The sequence below is a fragment of the Dama dama genome, chromosome 13 (assembly GCF_033118175.1).
Source record: "Dama dama isolate Ldn47 chromosome 13, ASM3311817v1, whole genome shotgun sequence".
Classification (NCBI taxonomy): domain Eukaryota; kingdom Metazoa; phylum Chordata; class Mammalia; order Artiodactyla; family Cervidae; genus Dama; species Dama dama.
Window position 1 is genome coordinate 16,339,260 of NC_083693.1, and position 6,974 is coordinate 16,346,233.

At 47.7% G+C, this 6,974-nt stretch overlaps 1 long non-coding RNA gene and 1 other non-coding gene across 2 annotated transcripts; both read right to left on the bottom strand.

Annotated features, from left to right (window-relative positions):
• Positions 1 to 530: 530 nt before the first annotated feature.
• Positions 531 to 3,806, bottom strand: LOC133067737 (uncharacterized). Its single transcript, XR_009695387.1, has 3 exons — positions 3,239 to 3,806; positions 2,866 to 2,906; positions 531 to 1,895 (listed from the first exon to the last, which is right to left on the bottom strand). It is a non-coding gene; the product is annotated as an uncharacterized LOC133067737 (long non-coding RNA).
• A 1,634-nt stretch (positions 3,807 to 5,440) lies between these two features.
• Positions 5,441 to 5,513, bottom strand: TRNAY-GUA (transfer RNA tyrosine (anticodon GUA)). Its single transcript has one exon. It is a non-coding gene; the product is annotated as a tRNA-Tyr (tRNA).
• Positions 5,514 to 6,974: the final 1,461 nt, after the last annotated feature.

A 6,974-nucleotide genomic window follows, 5' to 3' on the forward strand; every position in this document is an offset into this window, starting at 1 on the left:
AGAAGGAGTCTTTATTTTGAAGATGCTCACCCTGGTGCATTTGAGCCACAGGGTGGCAAGGATCCTGGGGAGAGCTGGGAGAGCCGGGAGAGCCGGGAGAGCCGGGAGAGCCGGGAGAGCCGGGAGAGCTGGGAGAGCTGGGAGAGCCGGGAGAGCCGGGAGAGCTGGGAGAGCTGGGAGAGCCGGGAGAGCCGGGAGAGCCGGGAGAGCTGGGAGAGCTGGGAGAGCCGGGAGAGCCGGGAGAGCTGGGAGAGCTGGGAGAGCTGGGAGAGCCGGGAGAGCTGGGAGAGCTGGGAGAGCCGGGAGAGCTGGGAGAGCTGGGACCGTCGTTTTCAGAGCAAGGGTGGGCATTTTGTCACAGCCCCAGCCCTGCCTGGCCAACCGAATGCCTCTGAACAAAGAAAACATTTGTTTGATTGAAGCATTTATAGGCACAAGAATGATTTTTACGAACAAGAAATGTTTATTTTAAGAAGAAATGCTGATGCCACCATTTCATGTCTGCAAGAGTCGCTTGGCCCAAGGAGAGTGTCTATACTTGCTCACTTCTCAGAAATGAGCACCGGCGCCCTTTGCCCCCTGACCACGTCATGATCAATTACTCCCACCACAGGCAGCCCAGCTGCCTTGGCTGGAAATGGCAATGTTTGAAAAAGAACAATGGAGCACGAGGCTCCTAGCGAATCTCCCCTCTCCCGGGCCAGGCACTTCCTGCTGCTCTGTTGGAAGCCACCCTGAGGGATGAGGAGAGGGTGGAGAGCTGGACGCCAGAGCCTACGCCCAGCACGGGAGCGTCATTTCATCTCACTGCCAATCCAACCCCTTCATTCATTCACTCTCTTTGGATGAGACCTGTCTGAGCTTTGGAGGCCCCCAGGAGTGTGTTTCTCCCAGGTTCCCCTCCCCAAGGCTCTGTGTCCTGGGGGCCTCGCTCTCCTCCCCCTCACTGTGGGACCCCATGATGTCCCTGGAGCAGTGGCAGCCGGGCTTCCCTCTGCTGGGGCCAGAGGCAGCTCCCCACCTTAGAAAGGAGGGAGTGGGACCCCAGAGATCCTCAGAGAGCCACTTCTTCCTCCCCAAGTGAGCGACTTTCTCTAGTCCAGCAGCAGAGGGAAGTATCACAGGGTCGTTCTGGGACCTTGTCAGGCCTGCAGGGTGGGCCCTAGTCTTTGCTGAGTGTGGAGGGTGTTCCTGGAGAGGACTCTGCAGCCAGCACCCAGGCCCGGGTCTCAGTGACCCCCCTCACAATGTCCCTGCCTGGAACAAACAGTGGGTGGGAACAGGGTGATGTTTATCCTTCTTTGATTATAAATGTGGTCCCTCACCTCTCTCCATTTCCTTTTTCTACTAATGTCTTTTCACTCCAAGGCTGTAAATGAATATATTACGAACTTCTTAAAGGCACTGGCCAAGTTCCCTATGTATGTATCTCTGCAAAGCACAGGATAGTATATTAAATACCATCAGTTCAGTTCAGTTCAGTTGCTCAATCATGTCCGACTCTGCAACCCCATGGACTGCAGCACGCCAGGCCTCCCTGTCCATCCCCAACTCCCAGAGTTTACTCAAACTAATGTCCATTGAGTCGGTGATACCATCCAACCATCTCATCCTGTGTCATCCCCTTCTCCTCCTGCCTTCAATCTTTCCCATCATCAGGGTCTTTTGCAATGAGTCAGTTCTTCGCATCAGATGGCCAAAGTATTGGAGTTTCAGCTTCAGCATCAGTCCTCCCAGTGAATATTCAGGACTGATTTCCTTTAGGATGGACTGGTTGGATCTCCTTGCAGTCCAAGGGACTCTCAAGGGTCTTCTCCAACACCACAGTTCAGAAGCATCAATTCTTCGGCACTCAGCTTTCTTTATGGTCCAACTCTCACGTCCATACATGACCACTGGAAAAACCATAGTTTTGACTAGACAGACCTTTGTTGGCAAAGTAAATTAAATACCACAGATGCTCAGTAAACATTTCTAGAAAGATAGGCCTTGAATGTCACTCATGTAGTTGCTCATAGACTGCATAGGAAGGACTGCCTGGGAGGGACACCCCTATATGCAGAAGGAAGTCATCTACAGCATCACAGAACTAGGAATAAAGCATTGCAGGAGCCAGAGATGAGAGCTTGCTGCTGGCCAGTGGTGGTGAGCAGGGATGCTTGGCCTGAGGAAGGAAAGTGAAGAGGCTTAAAGGCATCTGACACAGAGAGCAAGCAGTAAGAGAAGAGTTAGGCTGCGTGTCCCGGGGCTCAGACTGGACTCCTCAGTGTCACTGTCTCTGGCTTAGGTAAGGTGTAGGCCTTACTAGGGGAGGGAGGTATTTATAAAGTCAGACTCAGCAAGACGGGGTGAGGCACGACCTACCTCCTGCATCACACAGAGTGCCAGTGAAGTGATGCCTTTCTTTTTCTCAGGGCCCCTGTGAGGAGGCAGCCCTGTGTCAGGGGGAGTACCCGGACCACTTGGTGCCAGCAAGTGTGGTGTGTGGGGCCAGCTGTCCGCAGGAGTAGGCTGGAAACGCCAGCTGCCTGGAGACTGGAGACCCGGGACCAGGAAAGGTGCAGAGGAACCACCTGCCCCCAAGGAGGGCCAAGCCTGGGGGTAGCCCCTCTCATTGGAAGAAAGGGGCCCGAGTCGCAGCTGGCTCCAGGTCCCAGCCATGTGGAATGACCCCCTGTGTTTGTAGATTGCCCTGCTCCCAAATCACAAAGACCCACGATGTCATGGGTTGCTAATATTGAGACAGAAAAAGTCATTTTAAACTTAAGAAAGTAAGAGGATCAGCAGCCAGTCTGGATTCAAAATGAAAGAAAACAAAAAGTAGAACAGGTTGACTTAGGATAAGTAACAGAAGGCAAGACTTACCTGTATGGAAGAGAATGTGGGTAGGACATCTGTCTGAAGTCCTGTGGGACAGGGGACAATTTGTCATGGGATGCTCTCACACATCCTTTCCCCCACCTACTAGTACCAAGAGCCTTAGAGCCCATGTGACAGCCCAAAGCACTGCCCCCAACGCCATATGCCCCCTAAGTCAGAGAGACAAGCATGACTCATGTGGGTGGCCAGCATGGCTCCCTGCTGACAAAGCATGATGGGGGGTTAGGGCTGAGGGCCACAGAGGGGTGCTCTCCGGCTTTTTCTTTTGTCTGTTTCTTAAAGCTTCCTTGGAGTTATAATTTCCGTACCATAAAACACCCTGCTCGGTGTAGAATTCGGTGGTTACCAGTGTACTTACAGTGTTCTGTGGCCATCACCACAACCCTGTTTTGATGAGCTGCAGAGTTTTCATTCCCTTCATGGATCCTTGTTGTGGTGAAGGGGCTTGCGTAACTCAATGAAACTATGAGCCATGCCATGCAGGGCCACCCAAGACGGTCATAGGGAAGAGTTCTGACAAAACACGGTCCACTGGAGAGGGAAATGGCAAACCACTCCAGCATTCTTGCCTGTGAATGCTATGAAAAGGCAAAAAGATATGACACCAAATGAGCCCCACAGGTCAGGTGATGTTCAATATGCTACTGCAGAAAAGTGGAGGTCAATTACTACGAGCTCCAGAAAGAATGAAGTGACTGTGACAAAAATGGAAACCATGCTCATCTGTGTCTGGTGGTGAAGGTAACGTCTGATGCTGTAAAGAACAACGTTGCAAAGGAACCTGGAATGTTAGGTTCATGAATCAAGGTAAACTGGACGTGGTCTATCAGGAGACGGCAACACTGACATCTTAGGAATCAGTGAACTGAAATGGATGGGAATGGCTAATTTAATTCAGATGACCATTATATCCACTACTGTGAGCAAGAATCACTTAGAATAAATAGAGTAGCCCTCACAGTCAACAAAAGAGTCCAAAATGCAGTATTTGGGTGCAATCTCAACAATAACAGAATGATCTCAGTTCATTTCCAAGACCAACCATTCAACATCACAGTAATCCAAGTGTATGCCCCAACCACTGATGCTGAAAAAGCTGATCAGTTCTATGAAGACCTAAAACACCTTCTAGAACTTACACCCCAAAAAATGTGCTTTTAATCACAGGGGATTGGAATGTAAAAGTAGGAAGTCAAGAGATACCTGGAGTAACAGGCAAGTTTGGCCTTGGAGTACAAAATGAAGCAGGGCAAAGGCTAGCAGAGTTTTGCCAAGAGGATGCACTGGTCATAGTGAACACCCTCTTCCAACAACACAAGAGATGACTCTACACATGGACATCACCAGAAGGTCAATACTGAAATCTGATTGATTATATCCTCTGCAAGTGAAGATGGAGAAACTCTATACTGTCAGCAAAAACAACACCTGGAGCTGACAGTGGCTCCAATCATGAGCTCCTTACTGCAAACTTCAGGCTTAAATTGAGTAAAGTAGGGAAAACCACTAAGCCTTTCAAGTATGACCTAAACCAAATCCCTTACAATTATACCAAGGAGGTGACAAACAGATTCAAGGGATTAGATTTGGTAGACAGAGTTCCTGAAAAATGATGAACAGAGGCTCGTAACGTTGTATAGAAGGCAATGATCAAAACCATTCCAAGAAAAAGAAATGCAAGAAGGCAAAGTGGTTGAGGAGGCTTTACAAATAGGTAAGGAAAGAAGAGACGTGAAAGGCAAGGGAGAAAGGGAAAGACATACCCAAATGAATGCAGAGATCCAGAGAATAGCAAGGAGAGATAAGAGGCCTTTCTTAAATGAACCATGCTAAAGAAATAGAGGAAAACAATAGAATGGGAAAGACTAAAGGTCTCTTCAAGAAAACTAGAGATATCAAAGGAACATTTCATTCAAGGATGGGCACAATAAAGGAGAGAAACGGGAAGGACCTAACAGAAGAAGAAGATAATAAGAAGCGGTGGCAAGAATATACAGAAGAACTATACAAAAAAGGTCTTAATGACCCAGAGAACCATGATGGTGTGGTCACTCACCTAGAGCCAGACATCCTAGAGTGTGAAGTCAAGTGACCCTTAGGAAGCATTACTCTGAACAAAGCTAGTGGAGGTGATGGAATTCCAGCTGAACTATTTCAAATCTGAAAAGATGATGCTGTGAAAGTGCTACACTCAATATGCCAGCAAATTTGGAAAACTCAGCAGTGGCCACAGGATTGGAAAAGTCAGTTTTTGCTCCAATCCTAAAGAAAGGCAATGCCAAAGAATATTCAAACTACTGTGCAATTGCACTTATTTCACATGCTAGCAAGGTGATGCTCAAAGTCCTTCAAGCTAGGCCTCAATAGTACATGAACCAAGAATTTCCAGATGTTCTTGGGACTTAGAAAAGGTGGGGGAAGTGAAGAAGTGAAGTGAAGTTGCTCAGTTGTGTCCGACTCTTTGCGACTCTGTGGACTGTAGCCTAGCAGGCTCCTCCGTCCATGGGATTTTCCAGGCAAGAGTACTGGAGTGGGTTGCCATTTCCTTCTCCAGTGGATCTTCCCAACCCAGGGATTGAACCTGGGTCTCCCGCATTACAGGCAGACGCTTTTACCGTCTGAGCCACCAGGGAAGTCAGGGACTTAGAAAGGTGGAGGAACCAGAGATCAAATTGCCAACATCTGTTGGATCACAGAAAAAACAAGAGAATCCCCCCCCGCCCCAAACTCTACTTCTGCTTTGTTAACTAGGCTAAAGCCTTTGATGGTGTAAAACACAACAAACCGTGGAAAATTCTTAAAGAGATGGGATTACCAGAACTTACCTGTCTCCTGAGAAGCCAGTATTCAGGACAAGAAGCAACAGTTAGAATCAGACATGGAAAAAGGGACTAGTTAAAAATTAGGAAAGGAGTACAAGGCTGTATGTTGCTACCCTGCTGATTTAGTTTATATGCAGAGTACAACATGTGAAATACTGGGCTGGATGAATCACAAGCTGGAATCAAGATTGAATGAGAAATATCAGCAAACTCAGATATGCAGATGACAACCACTGTAAGGGCAGAAAGTGAAGAGGAACTAAAGATCCTCTCAATGAGGGTGAAAGAGGAGTGAAAAAGCTGACTTAAAACTCAACATTCAAAAAACAAAGATCAGGGCATCCAGTCCCATCACTTAAGGGCAGATGTTGTTCAGTCACCAAGTCATGTCTGATTCTTTGTGACCTCATGGACTGCAGCACGCCAGGCTTCCCTATCACCCTTCACTGTCTCCTGGAGTTTGTTCAAACTCATGTCCATTGAGTTGGTGATACCATCCAACCATCTCATCATCTGCCGCCCTTTCTCTTGCCTTCAATCTTTCCCAGCATCCAGGTCTTTTCCAATGAATTGGCTCTTTGCATCAGGTAGACATAATAATGGAGCTTCAACTTCATTAGAGCAGTCCTTCCAGTGACTGTTCATGGTTGATTTCCTTTAGGATTGACTGGTTTGATCTCCTTGCAGCCCAAGGGACACTCCAGAGTCTTCTCCAGCACCACAGTTCAAAAGCATCAATTCTTCTGTGCTCAACGTTCTTTGTGGTCCAACTCTCACATCATAGGTGGAAAAACCAGAGCGTTAACTCTGTGCACCTTTGTCAGCAAAAGTGATGTCTTTGCTTTTTAATACACTGTCTAGGTTTGTCATAGCCTTTCTTCCAATTAGTAAGCGTCTTTTAATTTTGTGGCTGCAGTCACCATTCACAGTGGTTTTGGAGCCCCTCCCTCAAATAAAATCTGTCACTGCTTCCACTTTTTCTTCATCTATTTGCCATGAAGTGATGGGACTGGATGCCATGATCTTAGTTTTTTGAATGTTGACTTTTAAGCCAGCTTTTTCACTCTCCTCTTTCACCTCATCAAGTCTCCATAGTTCCTTTTCATTTTCTGGCATTAGAGTAACATCATCTGCCTACCTGAAGTTTTTTACATTTCTCCCAGCAATCTTGATTCCAGTTTATGATTCATGGCAACTAGAAGGTGGGGGGCGGGGGGGATGGAAGCAGTGACAGGTTTTCTTTTCTTGGGTTCCAAAATCACTCGGGACTGC